We start from the raw sequence: 27,084 nt of genomic DNA, 5'->3' as shown, positions 1-27,084 counted from the left end.
CAGGTTGATCCTCTGCAAATCTATGCCTGTAGTTTCCTGTAGTTGGTCCATCTCCAATTCCTGGAGACTTTTGGTCTTTGCATTGTTTTCCTTGTGTTTTGTTTCTAGTTCCACCTTTTACTTATTATCCCAATAGGTCCTTGTTTAGATAACTTTAGTGGAAGAGAAGGTCTCACACTCCACACGCCCTTACAGGCTGCCCTGAAGATGCAGCCAGCTGGACCTTCAGCTATTCCTGGAGTTTCCTCTAGTACAAGGTACATGACATTTCTGAGAGGAAGTTCTTCCTTCTACACAAATGATGCTGGCCTGACACATTTTTCAAATTATCAGGAATTACAGGCATATTTGATATTGTGGGAAAGAGACTAAAGAAAGTGGGAGGAAGAAGATCTTTAGGTACTTCAGGAAGCTAGGTGAAGTTACTGAACAGTCGGATGAGCCAAAGGTATGTATTTTTTCTGAACAGTACAGCATCAGATTATAGTAGATTTGTTTAATAACCATAGTGGAATGTGAAAAGATAAGTCAGTTGCCAGGGAGTGCTAAAGGAAAATGAAGGATATGGCACTTTACACAGAAAGAAACTTTAAAAGCGCGTAATCTTTTTTATAAGAAGTCAAAAGAGGGAGAAAGATCTATACATCTTTCAAGCTATTTTCTTCTAGCTAACAACAGCAGGTCTCAAGTAAATGTCTCTCCAAACCTATTACCTCTCTCTTTCCCTCTCTCTTTATGCCCTTCCACAATATTTAATAACTTTATCACCAGTTGCTCTTCCTAACATAAAAATTCACTGGTTCTTAAATAGTCATTAATGGATACATCATCTGTGTTGTCTGAGGTTCACTGGGAGACTTCCTGTAGTGAGCTATTCTTCACTACCTTCTCACACAGCTTTTCTGTTACTCTTTCTACACCTTTCTTCTGCCCTAATTTCCTATTCACTCTATAGTATAGTAGTCACAAAAAGGGCAAAAGTAAAAGACTGCAACTGGAAAATTCCAAGGCTTGTAAATAGCCACAGAAAGGTCTGAGACCTTTGGGTGTAATGGGCTGTAAAAGTAAAAACTGTGATTTATTGTTTCTTCCAGTTACTGAGACCTAATGGATGTCCCATCTGCGGTGCAATTCAGTGATCTGCAGATTTTTCTATCTACTATGTTTGAATAAATTGTTATTCTCTTCTTTTTCCTTCTAACACAGAAACTAATTCTCAGTTCCACATTATTGTGCAATCTTTTGTACAAAATTATTCTTGTGACATTCAGTTCAAAGACAAAAATAATACACAGTTTTATTTTTATTTTAAAAGTAAAATTTGTCTTTAAAAATGAAATCCGTGACCATTTGTACTGAAAATAGTTATTCCTATTCCTTCATCTTAAATTAGATTCTAAAATTGAAAAATACCAATGCAAAGGCGTATGGTTGTGTATGCACATGTGTATTATTACATGTGCTTACATTATGCACACACACATACAGGTGATGGATATATGGATATATACCTCTGTAATATATGCAACAGAAAGAACCTCAAGGGAAAAAACAACAAAAAAAGTGGCAATAGTGCCTAAATTTTGTTATTTTGTATTTGTTATTATTTCAGTAGAAGATGTATATCTTTATTTCCACATTCAACTATCATAATAGTGCATATTTCCACTATACATATTCACTATACATATATATATATATATGTATATATAGAAGTTGAACACTACATGAAAAAATAATTATTAAGGACAATATATACCTGCCCCAGGTGTGGCCATAATCCCTCTAGAGTGTTGTAGGGACCTGTAGGGACAAGAGGCAGTGGAATTATTACACCGCAGATATTTTTATGAGCAAAAAGGGAAGACATCATATATCTAGGGTCAAGAAAATATTTCAGTATGTCTGAAATCTTAACATGATAATTAAAGGAGTATTAATTGTCCAGTTCTTATTATTGCAGAAAAGGAAAACAACAAAAAATAAGGAATGCTGTTATAGAAAAAATAAGTTAAAATTGCAATACACTTAGCCTAAAGTGTGCACCTTTTCTGGTGTTACGCTCACTTAGCCACTGCTGCCTGGGTCTTAAGGTTGGCTTCAGTCTGGAGAGAGAGTAGGGCTGGTTGTTAGCATCCGGAGTTCTTCTCTGGGACTCATATTGATGGTTTCTTTCTCCTCCTCTAAGGCCTCCCTGAGGATATCTTCATATGTTTATTTACATGCGCACACTTTGCATTTCTTCACTGGTCTTCAAGTGCATATTTCATCCAAATTTATTATTTGCAGTTCATTTTGCATATGATAAATGTTTGCTTTTTGTTCTCTGCTACCTGTGATTTATGATTTTGCTGGGTCTACATTGCTTTAACTAACCACAATTCAGTTGCTCATAGCCTTGGGCTGTCTCTCTAGTGTCAGTCTATGCCCTATTTCTTACCGTCACATGCCTGCCTTGCTCTACACTTGATCCTGTGCCCCCTTTTTCAAGGTTTCCACCTGTCATATACTCCTCCACACTATGCCATTATCTTAAAGTCACAAATATTTGGTTATACACAGAATGACTACTTACTGCTACTGGCTATATGAAAATAATATAGGGAGAAGCAGAAGCAAAACAAATAAGACATAGACACCTAGTCATTAGAAAAATTGCCTTTGCACAAGCAGCTAAATGAAAGCTTTAAGTAGACCAAAATGAGTCCAGACAAAGTAAATATAAGACACCTCAGTCCTGAAGCTTGTGAAGGAAGTACCTGGGACAATGGTAAAACCAAATTACTGCAGAAACCATAACTTTTAGAAAAATACCTAGTGCTTTTTCCAACTGATAAGTGAACAAGATATTTCATGGATGGGATTTATAATATCCAGGTACTACCTGGAGAATTAAATGTGGCCTATATGGAAACATGTCTCACAGGTAGGAACTGAAGTTGTTCCTGTTAGGGATGAGTCACCCTTTTAGGTTGTGTGTTTGACAGGTCAACAAGATGCTTACGGGGTAGGAAGGAGCGATGACATTCTGTAGTACCCTTGCTAGCAGCATGCTACTTTGAAGGACAATTTTAGAGATGGATTAGAACAGGAATTTCTACCACTCAGTGATGTGGGTAATGACCAGGCTGGGGGAAGAGTGCATTTGTATACCGCCTTACTCACAAGGCCACTTAGGTATTTATCATTATTGATTAAAAATGTACAAATACAATATGGAAGTGGGAAGTGGGACATATTTCAGCTTGACCACAAGAAATGATGAAGAAAAAGATTTAACATTAATATAGCAATCTTCATTTTTTAGTTAATAAGGGAAAATTAGCAGTTTTAAGTCTTCATGGGAAGTTAATTAATCCAGAATTTCAAATCGCGTCATGACAGTGGGGGTATTTACTTCCTTTTCTAATTGTTGATGCTTAAAATTGTACAAATTTACTAAGTGTTATGTTTCTCTGTTGTTGCCAATTTAATTTAATGATTGAATATCCAGGTAGAACAGGCTAGTTCAAACAATAATTAGTTTAAGGAAGCCCTATGCTGTGTCTTATAGAAGGATAAATTAAATGGTCACACATGCCCCTCACATTTTAAGATGAGTCGCTTGAGGAGAAAGCACTAAAAACTCTTCTAGTTGCACATTATTTGGAAGAGGTCATAAAAAAGATTAAAGATTTTAATAAAATAGTGGGGAAATTTGTCCTTAGAAAAGCCAATACTTAATTTTAAATAACACAAAAACTATTTGTAATTATCTGTTCCATTATAATTAAGTGTACATAAGTAGAATGGGAAAATGATGTAAACCTAAAAGCTTGCTTTTTTTTTTTCCAAGAAATTGCATTTTTTTGGCTAACAGTAAACCTTGTGTCCATTCTTAAACAAGAACAGCATTTCAAGTTTAATTAACATGGCTAGCTAATGCTGCCTGTCTTGCAACATAGCAGAAATAAAACATGCGAGTTGTAATAACAAGTCTCTCTATAACAGAGTGTTTGAGTGATTTAAGGGTTCATACAGCTCTGCATATACATATATCTAATATATATATATATATTTTTTTTTCTATTCCACAGATTACCTAAAAGGACACCTAATACTTTTTGATTCAGTTGAGCTCCTGAGCACCATCACATTTAATTCATACAAGACTGTTTTGTGGAGATCACTTCTGTTTTGAAGAACTTCTGTACAGCAAATAGGAGAGCTGAGGTAGTGGATATTTAAATTAAATGTTTTAGTAAATATGTTAATGAGTTTTGTTGCTTGCATTTTACTTTTTTATATATATACATATATAATTTAAATCAAACACAGAAGTTCCTGAATATGTGAAAACTCTTCTCACCAATGGAATATAGGCTAAAAATAGCCTTTTTTTTTTTTTTTTTTTTTGTAGATTGTTGTTTCTCATCATGGGTTTGTAGAAAGTTCTGTCTTAAAAGTCTTTAGGAGCCACTGTAAATGATTTAAAACTATCACTATATACCTAACTTGGGTGCATTGAATATCCAGTTTTTAAAGTGATTTTTGTCTCATGCTTAGTAGTGTCTGATTAGTTCTGGAAAATTATAATGAAAAAGTTTGTGTCTCCTTTCAAAACTCCCAGGTGTTTCCTGTGACTCTGTATGGTTCTAGAATTTGGGTTCCTTATAGGAGTTGGTGGTAAAGTCTGAGTTCACAGACAATTCCTCCTGAAGGCAAATCTTAAGGTCAAGGACAAAGTACCCTGTTAAGCAGTCAAAGCTTCCTCTCCATTAATATTACTCATTGTAGAATTCAGTGCATGTTGTATTAACTTATTTCAATTAAATAGTATAGTGAAGTATGGCATTTTTTTTTATAAATGTTCAAATAAATGCAAATTTTATTAATGAAGCAGGTGAAGGCAAAAAGTGGCGTTCTTTTTAAGCATGTAATGTGTTATAAACCAGGGCAATATAATAGCTGTAGATATGAATCTGATATTCCTTATCCAGATGAACTATGGACATTCAATTTAAATTTGTCATGAATGCAGTCACAGATGGAAATAAGATGGAGTAAATGTCTCTGGTTACCTGATAACTGATGTGCATCATCATTTAATAGCTGGATGACTTATGATCATGTAGTTCAAAACACCTCTAATTAATTTTTGAGTTCAGTCTTTATTCTTAATCTCAAACTATGGTTTATTAATAGGTCAACATAAAGAGCCTACTAAATTGAAACATGTGCCTGTGCAAACATATTTGGAAGCACATAGTTCATTGTTGGATGTCAGATGTTTTGCCTGCCTACACAGCTAATTGAGAATCATATCGAAAGACTAGAAAGCCCTTGTAATAAATGAGATGGCAGTGCCTTCCATATAGACATAACTGAATTAGAACTGATGATATGAGTAGATTCACTGTGTCATTTGAAATATAACACAGTGTAACTCATGATTGCAAGAAGATGATGACTTTTAGCTTGCTTTCTTTGTATTAGCCTTATTAGCATAGCAGATTTATTGAAGGATAAAGGAGAGTTGTTCTGAGTTCATAAAAAAAAAAGCCTTCTGGCAGGTGTCAGAGGTGTCAGGCATGTGCTTGCAGAGTAGAAGGTAGTAGAAGGAGAAAAAAAGAACTTTTTTTTCCAGAAGGATAGATGAAAAATGGCTCTATTATCTTTCTGCCCAGAGACCAGCAGAGGGAAATTTTGTTTGGGAACTGAACTTTCTGTAGGTTTCTGTTTACCCAAATTGTAGTCATATATAAACTGTATAATTATTTATACTCTATTTACTTATACTCTATTAAGTAAGTCTTTAGACTGTAGGCTTTTAATAATCCAGGTTTGGACAAATATGTCAACACAATTCCTGCAGAAATTCTTTCTACAAAAATGTATTAATATCAGATGGCAGAACTGACTCTGTGTATCATGTTAACTTTGTATTCTGCTGCAATAGAGATCAATTTATGTGTGTGTCTGTTTCTTGAATCCATGTGGCTTATTCCTGTAAATGTGCTTTTCAGATACTCACTTACAGAAATTCTTATTTAAAAATGCAAATTGCCATCAAAACCCATTTTATGTTGTCTTGTGTTCCATTTATGTGTAGAAGGAAAATTATTAGACAAATTTAAGCCCAAGCCTGAGCTATTTACTCAATACTACTCAAAAATATGCTCTTAAAAATAATATCTTTGCAACTTCATGTCCTCAGGCTCTCAGTATGTAGACAGTGTGAAAATCAACAGATTTTGGAAAGCTCATGCTGCTGCCCTGCCTATTGTTCTTGTAATTCTTATTCAATCAGTAGATTAAGGTGTAGAAATGAGGTGTAGAAAAAACACACAAGCTCCAGGATTTTGTCTAGGGTTCTGCTACTTGCCTTTTTTTTAATTTTCCTTTCTATGGTCTTAGAGATTTTCTAGGAATATGACTGAGGTACACAACTATGTCAAATAAAAATAGCCAGGGCATGTCAAAGAGTCTGGTTTTTCATTTAACGTGTGCAACAGCAGGAGGAAACCTTACAAAAACAAAATAAAACTCCCCAGTGAACATTTATGAAGAACTTACATCAGTCTTTCGAAAATATCTTTTACTATATGGACTTTGGCGGAATAATTACACATAACAGTAATCTTTTTAGAATTGAATTTGAGTTTAAATTTTATGGAGGCATGGGCGAAGAACCAGTTTGAGCAAGCAGATGCAAAATTAGATAAATAGAGAGTTCTATATATTGTTGCTGGAGACAATAGAAATTCAGAAAGTTGCAACAGTGGGGTAAGAAGATAAGCATCAGAGATTTGCAGACATACAACTCTGCATTGTCTTCCAAATATGAAGATTCTAGTAGATTAATATATGAAGTAAGTAGAAGGACCTGACATGTATTAGTCATTTTTTCTGTATGTGTAGAATTTGACAAACCTTAAATGGCTTGTATTAGAAAGAAGAAAAATAGAAAAATGACCTTTATCTTTGTCACCACTGCAAATCATGTTCCACCGTTCCAGTGGTGCATGGAGGTGGAAATAACGGAGATGAGTACAATAGACTTTTCCAGGGACTGAGTTTTCCAGGTCATTTAGTTCTCTCTAGTGTCTTCAGAACCTTTCCAACAGAGCTAATGATAACAGATTGCTACATTATCCTCTTCGTAGTGACCTGTTTGGGCAGATGCCAGAAATCTTACTCACTTAAAACGCTGGGAGAGAAAAGTGTTTACTAAATTCACTTCTAATGATTATTATAATATTTTCAGGGCAAATAAAATACATTGCTTTATTGAACACTTCAATTGTTAAATAATGGCTTGGTTATTGTGAAAATTGATACTTTGAATCTGGGTTGCTGGTCTACCACAGCTGTTTCTGAACTTTTCTTGCAGACTCTGATCTGCCAGTTCAGTTTTCGTGGAGATGTTTCCTCCAATCTAAGAAGAGGTTTTTGTTTGTTTGTTTGTTTGTTTGTTTGTTTGTTTGTTTGTTTTTTGCTGTTAAAGATATCCACACTAGCTCTGTTCTTGCCAGGAAAAAAAAAAAGATATTATTGTGGCTCAGAAATTGCTGAATGTAGATTTTGCCTGGGGAATATGATTGCTTTTGCAGTACATCAGCTTGGAAAAGGAGAAAGACTTACCGTGTGTATTTTTTATTCAAACTGATTCCCAAACTTGGTCATTTAAAAGAGATTTGAAAAAGTTTTTATTATTATTGTTATTATTTATGTATTGTTTCTACTATATTTCAGTTCTTACAGGAATGCTATCAAAACCATACTCATTTTATAACATTGCAAAATATAGATATTTTCTACTACTAAGAGAACATTCTTGTTGTGGCTGGCCAATGTAGGAGATTTATCAAACATTACTATATACCAGTGGGTCAGATGATAGATTCTCCATTTAGAATTTTTATTCTCTGACCTAGGACTGATGTTTAAGCTTGCCTGGAGCATGTATGCCACCTTTCTCCAATAATTTTCCTCTTAGAGAGACTGTAGAACTGGAAAAAAAAAAGAGGTGGAAAATGCTGTCAGGTTGCTTACCCCTAGATGATCTATTTGAGATGCAAATGCTTTAATCAAAATGTGTTTCACACATAGAGGGCTTATATTTCCATATATAAATGCTTTGCCTGATGAATGTAAACTGTGGCAGTCAGCAGATGCTTTGCTGGCAGTTGAGTCTTTTCACAGAAGTAGCAACTTCCTTCACAGCTAGGCCTGGAAATCATGAGAGGCATCAGAGGTAGTAAGGTTAATTGCATCTTAATAATTTTAAAAGACCATAGTAAATATTTTGTATGTGTATGTCTATTACTTCTTGCCAACCAGTTCATTTTTATTCAGGTAAAATTAATGTTTTCCCTGTGTGAAGGATGCTACATACCCCTTTTCTACCTACACATATGAAAAAGAAAAGCATATATAACATCATATATATATACATTAATGTAAACATTTGGGAAACATCAGAAGTCTGTTGGATGATAGTTATAAAATATTCAAATGTTAATATCAGTGATTCTTTTAGAGTATATAACTTGATGGATTAAATTGTGATGTATTTGTTTACAGTTCACTACAGGCTAACAGAAATTTAATATATAACATTATATAGTTCTGTCCCATTGTAGGTGTAACTTGCCTTAAATAATTAGCTGCTTTTGAAGTATGAAGAGAAGTAGGGTACAAGGCCTGACATCTAGTTATTTGATTTCAAGGACTTGCCATGCACTTCAAGAAAGTGACAATGGGGCCAGCCTGTCAAACTGCCACTCTTAAGCCATCAAGATCCAAGCAGTTTTATAAAGGTTTTAATAAGACTTCTAAGGTTTTCATGAAATATGTTTGCTTCCCATATTGAGTATGAAAACCTAGTCTCAAGTCTGGCCATGTTGCCTGCCTATCACTGTCTCCTGATGGTCCAATTTGAGACCATCCAGGAGGAAGCAGTTCTTTCATGATGGAATTAAATGTAGATCTTCCAGAAGGTGGATGCTGGGGAAGATAGTGCATAGCCACCCAGCCTTTCATTAGAAATTAGCAGAGGAAGTTCTTATAGAATTATATACTTTCTGAGTAGTGAAAGCAAATTTGCAAAACAACAAGCATCTTAATTTGAAAGATAGATTATTGACCATGTCTCTTTAGTCATTATATAGGTATGATGATCTTACAGGAAATTCAGTCATTGATTTTGATGATAGATAGTAGAACTCCCTGATCTGGAGGTAATATTGGAGTCAGGGAAGGATACTCACATTTCTCTTCCTATTTTTTCAGCATATCATATTGGAATTCATAATATCCATTGAGAAAATTGTAGCCCTAATCAGGTTTACACAGTACATAACAAAGCAGATTTTCGGGATAATCAAGTTAAGATAAGAATGCATCTGTTTATATTTTATAATCATGTAAAGTTCAGGCTTCCAGAAATACCTGCATTTAATTTTTGCTTTGTTTTATCTGCTTGAGTTTGAAAAATAAAATAAAGCTAAAATCCCAGAGATGCTCATGCCATTGGGTCTTTTGAATAACCAGACAGAGAGTGAAAAAAGGCCTGTTAACACACTTTGATTTTATTTCGCGTTATTCTGAACCTGAATCTATATTGATATCTCAAGTCTTATAAATAATCATATGCAACTTAAGATGAGCTTTGTTTGCATAACACACAGATTTTTTTAGTGTGGTTGTGGACTGCATATGGAAAAATTAAATATTTCTTTGAGGAGATACCTCTCCAAATTACAGATTAAAGAAAAAGTCTTGGCAAATGCAACAAATATATCGGTTTTACAGTGCTTAAAAATAATAGGAAATCTATAGCCTCACCCCAAAATTAAATAGTATAATAGAGATATGCTGAAAATATCCACCAAACTACTGTAACACCATTATCAGTAATTTCAAAGGAGAAAAAAAAAACCTTATGTTTTTATAGGATGATGAGAGTGAAATCCCAGTATTATTTGTTGTTATTGCACTAATTATTAGCATCTATTGATTATAAGAATAATATATTTTTTCTATTTAAAGTTTTCATAATGATAGTTATTTTCATCCTTGTAATAACATATGCAGTGTGATTTCTAAATATGTTTTATGATTAATTCTTTCAAATTCATATTCAAAATTATATTCATTATTATCTTAATGTAATATTTGATACTGATAGAAATGAGCTACAAAATATTTATTTGTATTTTGCAAGTAATATCGAGTTTCTCATTACTACCTGATAAGCAATCTTAGAAATCAATAGATCTGTTAGTTAATGCTAATAAATATGACATTCACACATCATTGGTTCTTTCCTTGATTTTTTTTTTTGTGTTTTATGTTTTTTTATAGGGTCACTTGGGGCAAATTTTGTGCAAGTATGGACTTCAGTGTTATTGACTGAGACTGTAAAATCACTTCTTGTAATTAAAATATGTGTCACAACAAAAAAAAAATAAATAGCTACCAAGTATAAAAAAATGAATTGACCTCAGATATGATGAAGAAAAGCTAATAGGATCATAATATTCGGATAGGAAAGGAACTCAGGAGGTCTGCAGTCCAATCACCAGCTGGACAGGGTCACTCATGAGCTCAGATCAGGTTACCCAATCGATTTGAAAATCCCCAAGGACAGAGACTGCACAGGCTCCCTGGGGAACCTGTGCCACTGCTGGAGTGTCCTTATGGCGGAGGGAACGTTTCTCCTGACATCCAGTCTGAATCTCTCTTGTTCCGGGTTAAGCCCAGTGCCTGGCAACCTCCGTCTGGGCCACTGTGAGGAGTCTGGCTTGTCTCTTTGGTGGCCTCTCCATAGGTGAGAGTTCATCCTCTCACACCGCTCACCATCAGGTATTCACACGCATGCTTGCTTTCCTTGGAAACATGCCTTACCCTCAAACCTGGAACAGAGAAGTCATCAGAACTACAGCTCTGAAGGCAGTGAACATACCAAGGAACGCTCTAAAAAACTGATATAAGTTAACTCTGAACAATGATTAGGAAAAAGGAAGATTTAGTTTTGCACCTGATTGCTGTGTTCATTATCTAATTTTCCTCAGATATACATATGTCTATTTTTTTTCTCATTTTTTTATCTTACTAGATCTAGTTATTACTATGTAGTTCTTCTTTTGTTGCCCAGGCATTCCTGGTAGTTGGTGACTTTAGCTCCTGTTTGGTTTTTGCATATGGTGGGATTGAATTTTCTTGATTTTAGATCTAAAAGACCCCTAATTGTGGGCTGCTAACTGCCACTCCTTTTATAGGCAATTGAGAAAAGACTACATATGCAGAGGAAAATGTATATCACCCTAATGTAATCTTATGAGAAAAAAAAAAAGGAATATTTATTTTGCTTTATTTTAAGAAAAAATAAGAGTTTGGATTGCCTCTTTTCTATTAAAAAACTCCAATAGCCCCTGTCCAAAAAAGGGAATTTACTAAGCAAATGTTGTATGTTGCCATTTATCGTAGCAGAATAAAGCAGAAACATGAAGTTTCTCAGATGCTTCTTTTCATTTTATTCTAAAATCTTAATTTATAATAAAAGATGACCCCAGATATCCTAAAATATTACTAGAAAATCCAGGGTTGAAATTACTGAATCATTAAAAGTAAAATTTAGTTTTAATCCTGTTGCCTTGAACATATTGTAATTGAATATTATTATAAAAATCATTGCAGTTCAGATGTTAACATCTAGTGATTTATTTATTTGTAAATGGTAAGTGGAGTTTGGTTCTGCATTCATTTAAAAACAAGCAAGTAAATTAGTCATCATTCAAAGTAGTTTGACATAATTATGCAATACAGCATTAACATCTGGATAGACAAAATAAAACCGTCATGGTCATGATGTCTCAACATTATTGCTGAAAGAACTACTGATTTCTTTACTTTCTACTGATTCCTTTATACTGATTAAATTATAAAATGCGGAAGGAAGGACATGTTTCAGTATTCTTGATAGAAATGTTACCCTATGGGCTGAATCTATTCTAGATTTTGAGAAAGTTTAGTACAGCTGTATACTGTAGCGAAAGTGGTATGCTGGAAATCAAGGCTTTTGATATCCCATTTTACCAGACAATGTTCTTTTGTAAGTGGAAAAAAAAAATCAGCATAACTTTTTTTTAATGCATTAACTGAGGAAAAGTGCCAGGAAACTTGTACAGAATTTATACATGAATTATTTATGAGCACTAGGCCATATAAAAGTAAATTTAGGTAAATCACTATTTCTAAAAAAGTAAAACAGCATCTAAGCACTATAATAGTAGTCCTAGTTAGTGCTTGAAAGTTTTCATGCAGTGAAATTGAATTTCCAGAATTCGATTCTGAAAATCCTTCACTCCAAATTAGTTGGTCTAAATTGAAACCTTGGTTTAAACCTAGATTCATGCAAATATATGAATATAAAGAGACCTAGCTATAAGTAGAGGGTGAACAGAACTCTGCTACAAGCACTTCCAAATCCTTGGCAAAACTCACATCAATTTCATAAACATTGAGAGAGAAAAAAAACCTTTTCTTAATTTTTCATAGTGAATATGGAACAAATAATTGTTTTGTTTATTCAAATGGAAAGAAATGTTCTTCTACTATTTTTAATCCAACTTTGGAAAGAGAAAAATGGGAAAACATCTCCATAAAATTTCCATATAGGGATTGAATATATTTTCAATACCATGATTGACTGGCCTCTGCAGTATTGGGAAATATATTCTTATGCCTAGACTTCCTTATCTGCTTCAGTGTAGAGTTAATATCATTTTTTTTTGTGAAGGAGTAACTAAAGATATAAATGTGGTAGGCATAGCTCATTCTTTGGGCAAATCTTCATTTTTACTGATAGTAGTTCTAGAGCTTTTAGTAAAGATAAGATAGGCAATATCAGCTTCAATAAATGGTGTCAGTGCTCAATTTCAAGACTACCCTGTGAGCATGCCTTGGTATCTGAATCCTTTGATAGTAGCCCTAAAACTCTCAAGAAACCTTTGTAGGTATAAAGGTTTCTCTCCAAGACCATTTATAAAATCAGTAATAGCTGTTCCTTCTTATATTAAATGTATGTTTAGATAATCAACATATACTTAATAAGTGCTTTTCATTTTTCAATATGTACTGGTCTGTAAATACTAGCTATGCAAATTTTGAGATATATCCCTATATTTCTGTCCATATACTAGGAAAAAAAAAAAAAAAAAAAAAGACTTTATTGCTTCCTGAGTTTAAGAATGAAAGATAATTTGATACCTGGATTAGAGAAAATTCAGCTCTCTCTGTTTTGTTCAATCGTCCAGGCACTGAAAATTAAGTTCTCACCAGAGGTAGGAACTGCTTAGTTCATAGAATCATAGAATCATAGAATGCTTAGGGTTGGAAGGACCTCTAGAGATCATCTAGTCCAACCCCCCTGCATACGCCACCTAGAGCACGTGGCACAGGACTGCATCCAAGCGGGTTTTGAAGATCTCCAGAGAAGGAGACTCTACAACCTCTCTGGGCAGCCTGTTCCAGTGCTCTGTCACCCCTCACTGTTAAGAAATTTTTCCTTAAGTTCCTACGGAATTTTTGATGTTTCAGTTTCCGGCCATTTCCTCTAGTCCTATCAGTGGCCACCACTGAAAGAGACCATCCCCGTCCTCTGCACTCCCTCCCTTGAGGTATTTATATACACTGATTAGATCTCCTCTCAGCCTTCTCTTCTCCAGGCTGAACATAGTTCATAGACTCAGTGAAAATAGTTCATGTTATTTATTTTAAAAATGCAACAAGACATAAGGCAAAGGTATTCTTTTCCTTTCCTTTCCTTTCCTTTCCTTTCCTTTCCTTTCCTTTCCTTTCTTCCTTTCCTTTCCTTTCCTTTCCTTTCCTTTCCTTTCCTTTCCTTTCCTTTCCTTTCCTTTCCTTTCCTTTCCTTTCCTTTCCTTTCCTTTCCTTTCCTTTCCTTTCCTTTCCTTTCCTTCCTTTCCTTTCCTTTCCTTTCCTTTCCTTTCCTTTCCTTTCCTTTCCTTTCCTTTCCTTTTTTCTTTTTTTTTTTCCCCCATGTAAAAGCTCTTTTCCTCTGTAATTCATGCACAGATGGAATTTATTTAACTTGAGGGGGAAAAAAATGGGAAATCAGTCTCTTGGCCATGACATAAATGCCTGTACAGAAAATGGGGATTATGATAGCTGCCTATCTGTCATCTCTGCCATCATCAGGGAGACAGAAACAGGTTTTTACTGTCTTCTGCATCTTCAGGTGCCAGATAGCAAGTCTGATAGTATGTCTGAATACATGTCTGAAATATTTTGCTATGTCCCTTGAGTAATCTTACTCACTGGAAACTCAGAGTTGATGCTGGAGAGGAATTTATGAGATTGTATATGATGTAGTAACATAGCACAATGCTTTTCTCAGTACAATGTTGTTACAAACTCTAATCTTTCATTTTCCTACTTTCTCCCTCCTGTTCATTTCATGATTCAACTGACATTATTACATCAGTTCAGTGGTGTGTCTGACAAAATAAATACAAAGTAGTGTTAACTATTCTGCAGACTATTGATGTTTATTTGTATAACAAAAATTCTGCTCTAAATTATTGGAATAAAAGAACAGGTAAAGTGACAGACAATATACCTGAAAAAATGTGTGTCACTAGTTTTTATACTATGACAGATCTGGAAGGTAGAAAGATTATTGGATAATTACTTAAAACCGTATACAAATTCAACTACAATTAATAGGAAGGTTTTAAGTAATGCCAAAGGTTTGCATCAGGACACAACATTCAAAGAAATATAAAAATATTATTGAGGTTATATGGAAGTAAAGATGTGTATCCTTTCTTATCAAAGATGAAATATCTGTTAATATTATAGGCAATTTGAAAGCACTTAAAAAGCACACATTAATTTGAAACTTATAGTAGGACCTGAGTAGAGATTCGGACTCATAGAAAAGCGGAAAATGGCAGGTTGCATGGAACTAGGTCTTGATGGTACTGTATTCTCTTCTACCTCTTTTGTTTCTGTATGAAGAAGACTACTACTACAACAACTAAATTTGACAGAGATTTTTTCATTCCAGAGTTCAAATAAATTCCAGGAATTGGGTGTCAAGTTAGAAAGGCAGGGTGGCAGAAAATTCTCAGTAAAACACCTGACTAGAGTAATCTAAGCTGATAATGAGCAATTCATTGTCAAAGACAAATCCAACCAAGCACTTAGAAAGACTGACAACACTGTGCCTATAGGGAAACAAATGACCCAGTGTAGAAACTATCTAAAGACAAAGTGAAAAAAGATGGACAGCCGTGCCAGTCAAATAATTTCACAAACCATTTAGCAGACGGAAGGCATGCCACACCTTGCAACCTTTTAACTCACTAAGGCAGCATGGAGACCAAAGCACAGAAATTACACAGAAGCAGAGCAAACAAAAATATGCTTTGCATAAAATTGTATCGACTTCGGAAAAAAAAAAGATCTACCAAGACAGAAGTAGGTGAACAGTGCCAAAGAGAACAACACTGGCTACTTGTCTGTGTTTAATAGATAAGCAAAATCCTTAGCATGGATGAAAGTAATGATCGTGTTCACTAAACAGCTGTCTAGGTGATACGGGAAACATTAAAAGAGATACTGTGAGAATCAGATTGCATTATTAAGAACCAGGCCTGAAAGAAACCTTTACCTTTTCCTGGAGAATATATAATTGAGCAGCAGAAGAATGAGAGATTAAAATGTAGGTCTTATCACTTACTTTTATTTTTCCTTTCACATAAAGAAAAATGAGAATATATCAATCTTAGAGAGTTTCTACCAATTTCTACACAGCTCACAATTCTTACCTGTGGTGTGTGTGTGAATATAACAGAAGGGTAAAAATGGAGAGTGAAAAATGACTCAATTTTAAACCCTAATGTTTTTCTTTAATATTTTTATGCTTGTTTGAAATCTAACAGTATAATTTATTTTTCTGGTAAAAATAAATAGTCTTAATAATTTTAAGCCCTCAGTGTAAATAACTATGAAAATGTCCTATTTTAAAGTGCTTCTATTATAATACATATAGCTAACAATTCTTGTTGCTAAATGTAAAAATAATTTGTCTGACAAAGAAGAAATGTTTGTTATTTTTTTTCAATAGTGCATTCATTTTCCATAACAAATTAATACTCACATATATTCAGTCTTACAGATATATGAATGTTCAGTTAGAGACAAATCTAAAACTATGCAGACTGAAATAAATGCAACTGTACTTATCTTAGTAATTAAATTAACAAATGCATATGCAGTAGTGTCTAGTTGGCTGATAACATACATATTTCTAATGTCATATATAATTAAAGTATACTTTTTACAACAGAATGTGCATTTTTAATTCCAGTTGTAAGAGATTAGAAATGCGTGCATGGTTAGTCAGCATGATTTCTTTATTTGTCCTTAACTTTGCTCAAGTTTGTGAACTTGCCGTTCACAAAAGAGCAAGTTCAAAACATTTAAAAAGATGAAAAAAGAAAACATGTTGTTCTTTCTCTATACACTTTACAGCAAGCCCTGATTCATTCCACCTAAGACACCACAGCTTGAGCCTCATTACTGAGTCCCTATTTATAGTCAGTGCACAGAAATAGGTGGCTCCAGAAAGTAAATCAGTCCTTTGAAATCTAAATCATCCCCTGAGTGCCTGTCAATAAATGGAGCCTAGGAAGGCTCAGTAGGATGAATCTTGACCCAGTATAGCATGTTAAACTTCATTTAGCGGTACAGTACAGTGTCATGGTACAGAAGTCATCTTGTTAAGATTTTGCACACTGGTGTACATAGAGAACATATAACAGGGTTTTATGTTATAACTCTGTAAACCTTAATAACTATAACTTGTGTTTAATGTGAAAATAGAGTATATACTGCTTGCATTATACACTGGAACCTTATCATACAACTCTTTTATTGTGAATTACTGAGGAAATTTCATCAATCCACTTTTCTTCTGGAAGCGCATGTTGCTACTCCCAATCCACATGCCTCTATCAGTTGGTCTAACTATAATTTAATTGTTAGATAGGTTTATTGAGATAACTTTATTTAAATTGTTAGATCTACTTAAGTGAGCTATATCTAATGGACAACGATGTTGGTAATCTTGAGATCCATTCATTGTATATATCTATACATTTGCTAGCAATGTTTCAAGATTCTGATCTCAACACTCTTCATCCTTTCACCACAACAGTTCAGTCAGTAATAACTGAAAGCTTCTGCTTAACATTTGGGTATTAAATTATTTCTCCCTTTTCTGGCTCCTGTCTCCTCCTTCTCAACCATATGTTTGAACATACATTCTTTACACATGAAGTTTATGACTGTTGCAGAGAAAAACTCTAGGTTTAGATCGTCAGGTTCAAAGTGGTTTATTGATTTATTCATGACACATAATTAATCAGCGATCAATGATCCATATTTTCAGGATCAATATCAATAATGCAAAATGTAAACCATCACACTATACTTGTAGAATTTTAATAAAGGCCTATAAATATCTAAATACCCTTTTGTAACTAATCCCAAGAAAGCTGAATTGTTCATCTTAACACAGTTATGTACATACACACAGAGCTCTCTCAGAGGCTGGGGAGCTACAAGCACACACACTCCGTTGTGTCTCTCCAACCCTGCCTTCAGTTAGCCCTCCACAAGTTCACATCCAAGATGTGGGTTCTTGGATGTGGTGCATCCCACATAGGATGCTCTGTCAGGCCTGGGAGGTTGCAATGCCAGCAGGATGGCTCTGGCAGTGTCAAATCGGGTTTTACCTGTTCACCTGTTTTCTTTTCCCTTCCCAAGTTGTAAAAATATCTGGGGTCGTCTTATACTTCTTTTCATCTGACTCACATATTCAAAAGTCTCTCGGCAATTTCTCCAGTTATCATTTAATCTGGAGGTCATCACCCTCTCCCATTCCAGCATTATTAGTATTTGGGCAAACAGTTTCTGGGACAGTTTTGGCTAATCCATTTCCACATTGTGTACTCACATCCTTGCCTTCTTGGCTGCAGTGAGGAGGAGAATAGTCCAGCAAAGGAGCTGAGCTGCAGGGTGTGCACAAGTGGTTTGGAGGACCCTGCTTTTCCTGCTCAATCTGAGTGCTGGGGGAAATCCTAGCACCATTGTCAAGAAAAAAAAAGTAGAGTGCATAACATTTCCAATGCTATAGGATGTGATGTACCCACACAGGAAAAGCTTACAAGCCTATTCAGTAAATGTTTTGAGTTAAGGTTAGTCTTAAACATCCATGCATTCACTCACTGGTCTGAGTACAAAGTAGCCTACTACTGGAGTTGAGGCTGTCAATGTACGATAGTGAATTCATTACGGTGTATTTGCCTTACAATAACCAACTGCATTTGGTTATCTGTCTTCTAATTTCCATACTCTTTATGCAATTCTACTAGAGTGATTACCAATATTTGCATAAATGGTAGATTTACTGCATACTGTGAAAAAATCATTCCTTTAAGTTATTGTTCTAATCAAGTGTATTTTCTCTGGAATACAAGCAGTTGGTATTTATTGGCATTTCCCTATGAGATATGGGAAAGCATTTAATTTTTTACTTCTTTGTCTGTATTTTATTTTTCTGTCAAATACTGAAGCATGGCAGACAGTTTAAAAGTAATTGAATTTAGTTCAAGAACTAAGTAATAAAGAACTAGCCAGTGTTTCTTTCTGAATAAAAAGAAGAAATCCTGAACTTGATTTGCTACAAGCTTTATTCGTTAACTTTACTTAGCTTTTTTGATAACAAATTTGGAGATCTGGACCCAACAAGAAAAAAATTACAATTTTTATTTGTTATATTTTAAAAAATATTTAAGTTTGGTAAAAAAAGGTGAAAGAATGTAATGAGTCAGCTCTATTGTCATTAGTCAAAACAGAATGCTTGTACACTTACACATCTTTCAGTTTGTAGAAATCATTGTTTTTATGTTTTAAAAAGACACTTTTCAGTGGCTGTAGATGCATGGCACCTTTAAAACCCTTCCAGTGACTTCAGAACAACTGTGTGTGTCTGATGTCGACCTTTTTACATCTGAAATTGCTTTTTAAAAACTAATAAAATATTAATTAAGGTTCACCTAGTATAATTCTAGTATGTTATGAACTATAAACTAAAAAATTATAATACATCAATGTTGGCAAAAGCACTGAGGAGCAAATAATAATGTCCAGAGATTTCTATATTAGCATAGTTAGGTAAAAGCTGATTTGACAGTCTTATGCAGATGGAAATGTTTTTAATCCTTATTTAGTTATATCAGCCTTTTCCCTTTGAAAGCTTTTAAGTCTACTTGGATTTGCAGAAAGTGTCTTCACTTCATCTCACTGTGCCCTAAATTCTATTTTATATGTACTGTAGTAAAACAGTGGTAATTCCATTGAAATCATTGGCACATAGCCTGTATAAAATGAGATTAGATTTAGATTCAGGATCAGTTAGATTTTACCAGAGGATGGGATCGTGATGGGAAAAGTGGGTAACAGCTTGCGCCCTACACTCTTCATTTTACTTCATTTCTGACAGATTGTTGGTAGAATTTTTTACATTATCCATAAAGCAGTAAAGAACATTTTGGGAGCTATTTCATTTGAATTTATTTCAAAAAGTAGAAATTATTCATGAATTTTCTTTAAAGATTTATTTAGGGAAAAACAAACTTGAATTTTAATAAATGGAATGAGCTAATTCTCACTTTAGAATAAATTCAATTGTTTTCCTCTCATTAGAAGCTTCAAGGAACTTCCTGGTAAATTTAACCTCTCTTAGTTAAATTTTAGCTGAAGCTTTACAAAGATATTGCCATCCTTTTATTTAATGTTTCCTTTTATTCCCCAGAGTTCTACTTTTAGACAGATACAGTACTGAAACTTTGCATCTTACTCCCTTGAACCTCAAAACCCACTCAGGATCTGGGTACTGTCCAATCCAGAAGACAAATATGGAACATCAGTAACAAGACTGGTGTCCTAATAAAATGTATTGTGTATTCTTTAGGACCTTAGCATAATGATTAAATATATATATATATATATATATTGTACAAGATATTTGAATGCCTCTGTCTACATGAGCCGTGTCCTCTTTACCATGATTGTGTTAGTATAATAACTCTAAATGAGGTTTGTTTTTCGGCAGAAGCTGCTAGAGATGTGGCTGTTTTCTTCAATTGTGTCACATAGAAAGAGGTGCCTTCAAAGCCTGCAGGTCAGTTCACACTGGGAACAGTTGATGTATGCTGTGAATTGGTGCTATGTAAAGTCTGAATAAAAGAAATTTATTTGGCTTACACCAATTCTTGTTTTAGTTCAGAGAACAAAACATATCCCCCTGAGTTCATGAGGGAAGTTAGTTCCCTGGAACTCTCTATTCCTAGGATAGACTGCAACTTCTTTCATCATTTGAGCTGCTGCCTAGAAAAGTTTCAAAGAAAGAGTTCACCAGGTATCAACTTGTGAAGGTGGAAAAAGTATTTTAGTGTCCTGCATTAGTTCTGGTTGATAAACTTTGATTTCCTGTAATATAATACACACTGGCTGCATTTACGACCCCAGAAACAAGAGTCTGTCTGCCCAGGAATTCATGGCTCTTCTTGGTTATTTTTGGTGAGAGGAAAAACTGATACATTGCAGTTTTGTCTCTACATCTGAGGAAAGGTAGGGACGCAATATGCATCTCCTCTAGGACTCTATTTTAACAAAACTAATTAAAAAATAATGATTCCTGTATTTAAGAAATTCTGATGCTTAGTGCATTATGGGCTTAGTCTTTTAAACTTATTAGAAGCATAAAAATGAGAGAAGTCCGTTTAATAGAAATTTAAAATTACTTAGCATTGGTAGAGTAAAAGTGCTTGAATAGGTTAAGATTTTAATTAAGGTGAAAATTGTGTTTATTTTTAAAATTAACTGTTTTATAGATTGATTCGCTTCTTTACAAAGATCAAAAAAATCAATATATTACATTTAGACTCCCAATGTAGAATCAGTATTGTTACATAATAAAACTTTATTTTCACTCTGATGGTATTTTCAATGCTACTTGCACCAAGAGAACACGTTTGTGGTGCCTGAGGTGTGGTTTGTGCGTAACTGCTACAGTTCTGGCTGTGTGAATATCAGCAGGGATGTCTCTTTATATGCTTCTCATGTAACTTTTATTGGTGCAATTTGGGAAGACTGATTTATGTTTTGGAAATCTTTTCTTCCCCTTTCCTCATGTTTTAGTTTTATTATTTCTTTATTTATTGTTAAAATTAAAAAAAAATGAAGTTTTATTTTGATGTTGTGACATCCCCACATTCCAAAGCAACAGTAAGGAATAGAGGACATCTCAGAACATAAGCTAGATCTCTATGGAGGGTGACACAGATCAGCCTTTTATTTTCAATGGCTATATGGAAGAAGAAATCTAAGGTTTCTCTCTGGGATGGACTTGTTAGTGTTTGTTTTAGGCCATTTGAAGCATCGGGCTTGGACTTTAGATTGTTAAGTAGCTGCATTTTTTCTTAAGGATTAGAACTGAAACTTGCTGTCTGTTACTTTTGAAAATCCAAGAACAAACACTAAACTTGAACAGATTACTTGATAAGTACTACTGTGCAAAAATGTCTTTGATTCATTCCTGGTCATTAGGTACTAACATTAGATACTGGTTTTGTAGCATTTAATTGTTAGATTGTAATACAATCTAACCATTTGATGGCTACAATGACAATGTTCTGCTGCATATGCTTTAATTATTGACAGATAGATGCCTACATGGGATCCCCTACAGCTATCAACAATATTTGCTTTATTTAAGCTACCAACTGGAGAGCTTCAAAGAACCAGAATCCCAACAGTAGTCATGAATGTACTGCACTGGATTTCAAAAGCAGATTCACAACAGGAGACTATTGATAAACGTTATTTCTTCCCACTCTCAACAGTCCTAGAGGTGACTGCTTGACAAGGACACCCACTTCTACTGCAGATTCATGTATGTGCTGGGATAGTGGGGGAGAATCTCCTTGAATCCTTTTCAAAGGTCCTATTTGCAAGACTAATATCATAAAACTGCCAAAACAACTTAAACTTGGACTACATGGAATTGTCGCCCATATACCGACTAGCAGCTATAATCATTCTGCAGTTCTATGCTGATTAGATATTGTCATATGTATCTCACAGAAAGAGCCTAGTATCAACCTTGCAATTGAGACAAACCAGATATTTAACCAGCAAGTGTAAAATATAAGATATTGCATATTAGATATATGTATTTGCATATACATGCTCACATACATACATACATACATATACATATGTATGTGTATGTATACATATTGTTAAAAACTTGTAGTGTGCCATTTCTTCGGGAAACGCCATCCACATTAATGTACCACCAGTACATTTTGTGCATTTGGGTTTTGTTTTCTTGTTGGAGCAAAAATATTTGGATAGGAAGTAGCATAATCGTCCATAGAGGCTTTCTCTTAAAAGTATAGTCCTTCAAGAGACATTTGATTTTGCCCCACTTTTATTTCATAGAATCATAGAATGCTTAGGGTTGGAAGGGACCTCTAGAGATCATCTAGTCCAACCCCCCTGCATACGCAGGGACACCTAAAGCACGTGGCACAGGACTGCATCCAAGAGGGTTTTGAAGATCTCCAGAGAAGGAGACTCTACAACCTCTCTGGGCAGCCTGTTCCAGTGCTCTGTCACCCTGTCTTTCAAGATTATGCTTTCAGACTTGGTACAGGTTTTTCAAAGGACCATGTTTACTATATGAAGGAATAGACATAGCTAAAATATGCTTGAGAAAGTCTTACTTCAAGAGAGGAAAATTTGACCGTTGTTTTGGAGTAACATGTCAGAAGGAGTATAATGGGTCGTGTTCTCTGAGGAATGTTCTTCTCTAAGATTAAAGAAGGTGAAATATTATGGAGCACAGAGAACTTGATAAAGCTTCATACCTATTTAGACTTAATTCATAACTTGGAGACCCTGTAATACTTTCATAATCAGATTTTAATATCATGGCATTTTCTTGAAATGTCCATCTGACAGTTATGTTGAGGACAACAAAGTTATCTGCTACTGTGGCTATCTAGACAGCTGTAAATAATTCCTAGTAAGATGTAAAATAAACTTCTAACTTGCTTTCATAAAATTAGAACTTTTTTTATTACTTTCAGCAATGAAATAGACACTATGTTAAGTAGAACTAATGAAGGGGATTTGTTTATCACTTTTCTGATTTATGTTAATATGAGTGTGTCTGTATCTTGAATTAGACTGTCTAATGTTGTTTGGTGGCCAGGATTAGAATTTCTCAAAGGCTTTGTATTCTCCCATGATTTTCACTTCTGCTCAGCTATTTCCCCCCCGGTAGTTTGAGCCTGGATGTTAACACTAATTGCAGAACTCTAAATGGTTCATTTTAATCTTTAATAAGTTTACATCTTTTCAAATTGATTCTTGGAGTGTGAAATCTCTGTTGTCATTTCAGTTTAATGTCTTAGTCTTTCAGAGCAGGAATATGAAATGAAGCTTTTTTTCCATTCTTTTAGAAGATGATTCAGCAACTATTAACATCAGAAGGCATCATGCCCTTTTCTTGACTTTAAACACAATTAATGCTCGTAATTATAAATCCCCTTTATCAATGTCTATCAGTGCTGACACTGACTGATCTTGGCAAACACCAAGAGTAGACAAAGTCCAATGTAGTTTTGTAAATGTCAATGTATGGCATCACCACAGGGAGCTGACATCTTCCTGCACTGACAGAATGGAGACTATAATTATAAATGAATGACAAGGTGCTTTTCATCTTTGATGAGGAAAGATTTTTGTGTCAAAATATCTCACCACAGGAACAGTTTTTCTTTAAGCATTTCTTGTCCTGGACACATTTTGCATAATAATAGAGGAGTAGGGGGAAGGGGTAAACTATTGCACAGGTTTGCTAAGTCACAAAATAGCAGATGTTCCACATTTGCAGATAACAAATGTTTGAATGCTATCATATTGTGTTATTGACAGATACCATTTGGAATAAGACTTAATATATTCACTACTGGAAAAAAAAAAGTATAAAGAATATCAAGGATATTAAAATTTTTGAGGCCTTATGCATGGAATATTTTAAAATTACCTGACAAAATTAAATCATATAATTTAAAAATGTGTTTAAAGGATTTAATTACATGGGTCATAAGAAGTTTAAGGTGATAAATGACCTGTATTATGGTTTCTTTATTCTTTAAATATCAGTAGACTTACCTGATCAGTCAATAGAAGTGGTATCAAATGTCATCCAGATTTGGAATAGTTAATAATTTGCCTGGTAAATGGATTTATGTCTATTCGTATTATTTTAAATTCAATAAGGGCTTTGAAGCACTATAACAACCCTGCAGAAAGGCATTCAAATATTTTCAAAGAAGTATATAGCTTCCATTTTCTACCAAGAAGCAATATAAACAAGAAAAATGGCAAAATCTGAAATTATAGCACATAAGAAGCAAGCTTGACTTTAATATGATGATGAATGCCCTAAATTTCTATTAACTCATGTGAATTTACAAGACTAATTGCTCAGTATGTCAAAGCTTAGGGAACAGTTTCATTTTTGATAGCAAATACATTTGCTGAAAATTAGATATCACGTGATTTGCAACTTGAGCTTTCCGATTTGTGGTTTATTTCTCCACTATTTGCTAAAAAATGTGTATTATGGTGAATGCATAGCCAGTAGACCCCCTCCTCTCTACTCTGATACCTAATAAATTCCCCTCAATTGAAATAAACCCTGCTTAAGGCACAATGTCTGTACAAATAAAATAAACTTCCCTTGTTTTGAGAATCTTTCAAATTTAACTCTCAGATTGAGTGTCCAAAGAGCCAAGAGAGAACAGGTTGTCTCACGGGTGCTTGCAAATATTCAGGCTTGACCGAAAGATGACTGTGGATATATACATATAAACATATCATTTACTAGATTATTTGAAGGAAGAATAAATGTTTGGTTTTGTCCTTCCATGGTAATATTTCTTGAGTATTATACCAGCAGGGTTTTTGGTAGTATCATGAACAAAAGTCCGGAGCTGGCGTCTCTGCAAGCTTTTTACAGATGCTTGTCACTGACTTGCTGTTTTGGCTGGATTGTCAGCCTCATTCTCGTTTTCTTTGGAATAGTGCAATCACTGAATCTGTGGAGTGTAATGGCATTACATCAGCATGTAGATGATATAAATGGAGTTGAGATTAGGCTATCTTCTATTTAGATTTTTGAGGAGGAATGCATTTTAATTTTCATTAATTTAATAATTCTCTTTCACTGATGGAATTTGAATATACAGTCATTAATATGTGTTTATAAATCATAAATACCTACATTAATCTACATTAATTTAGGATTTAAAAATTGAATATGTTTTTCAAAGTTTTATTACTTTGATTTCAAAACTGGCACACCTAGTTATCGTGTATAGTGATAAAGCTTGAATAATCATTTTTTAAAAAATGATATCTATTGTATTAAGCACTCGATGGAAATAGACAACTAAGCAAATTCATGTTTGAAAAAAATATGGATTTTTTTCTGTTTGCTCCGGAAGAGACAGGAAACTTGCTCTCCAGTTATCCCTTTCTGTTCACCTTAACAGAGGATAAAACAGACTGAACTGCAGAGATAGGTGTACAAAAAAGAAGGGGAGGAGGAGATAATACTCAAAGGAAGGGGAGTCTATTTCATAGGATGGAGTCTCTCTCTCCATTAGCAGATGGAGAGAGAAAGGAAAGATTCAAACACTCACGTTCCTCCATTATGTTTGCCAAAAACTACAAAGCTCAGTCACTACCTCATCTCCCCTCCCTGCACTGGAATATTTTTAGATGTTTTTAACAATGCTCATATTCTGCTAGATTGCTTGTTTTATGCTCCGGAAAAACAGGAAGAAGGTTTGTGGGGGGTTTTTGTGTATGTTTTTTTTTTTTTTTCTCGACGTGCCAAAACTGGCATAGGCCTTGAATATTTTTTCTTTTATTGCATTTTTGTTCAATTTTTTCAGAGCATTAAGTAGGCACAGTTATTCTGAGAAGGTGTTGGACAGGAGTTTACAGGCATTTTTAGCTTATCTGAAGCTAACACTGACCTTTCTGTGTATAGCCCATGATGAGCAGACTTACATGATGGGTTATACAACAAAGCCCTGTAATCCTCACATTAGGCGCACTGGGAAATGCTTTGCAAATTAATGTGGCACACTTTAAAATCAGTCTGATGTCTGCTTTACTGCCTATGCTAGACAAATTTAGGGATAATTTCTCCATATGTATATTTGCATAGACTTCAATCACTCCTTGGCAAAAAACGAGATGAAAAACAGGCTATTTCAGCTTTACTTCTCCAGATTTCTTGCTTGTTTTGTTGTAAAATGAGATGGTTTGTTTTGTATTTAGAATACATATAATTGAAAGCAATGTTCATTTTCTCAGAAACAAAACACAGACATTTGAATTTCATATTAGCGTCAGTGAATGACTGGTTGTACAAGATTAAAAATAGCCATTTTATGTTTTAATGCTCATATTCTGCACCTGAACTCCTATTTGATGTTGACAGTGTGGTTTGGAAGGTAGATTTAGACTGCAGTTATATTTTCTTTTCCCTGAATTAGAATTACAGGGTTTAGTCCCAAAGATGAACAAAAAGTACCTGTTGTAGACAGTGCCAGACCATTTGAAAGAACACTCAGTCCAGAATGCTGACTCTGGTTAGACTATAAGGATCATATTGTCCTCTAGCTACTGAAGAGTTAACATTATATCTCTAGAGAAAATGATCACTGTGGTGGACATACACTCAGTTTTTAAAGAGACAATATATCAGCCAGACAGAAGAGGACTTAGGAAATTGCTTTCATCTGTGCCCAGGATGGCTGATGGTGTTTATTTTTGTGCAGTGCTGAAACAAAGTTATTTAGCATTTATTTTTTATTTTCATCATTTGTGGAGTTCTATATGTAATCTCTTCCATAT

The 27,084-nt window shown here is 34.4% G+C and overlaps 1 protein-coding gene across 1 annotated transcript in view; it reads left to right on the top strand.

The window, feature by feature from the left end:
* Positions 1-4,062: 4,062 nt before the first annotated feature.
* The window catches only part of CNTN5 (contactin 5), a 413,137-nt gene continuing 390,115 nt past the window's right edge, over positions 4,063-27,084 (top strand). Inside the window, exon 1 of the mRNA XM_088522370.1 lies at positions 4,063-4,212. The gene's annotated coding sequence lies outside the window, so the exon portion shown is untranslated. The remainder of the gene's footprint in view (positions 4,213-27,084) is intronic.

This window comes from Tinamus guttatus, unplaced genomic scaffold, assembly GCF_059628265.1.
Source record: "Tinamus guttatus ecotype Peru unplaced genomic scaffold, ASM5962826v1 Tinamus_guttatus_pri_ptg000150l, whole genome shotgun sequence".
NCBI lineage: Eukaryota > Metazoa > Chordata > Aves > Tinamiformes > Tinamidae > Tinamus > Tinamus guttatus.
This window is presented reverse-complemented; position numbering and strand designations above follow the sequence as displayed.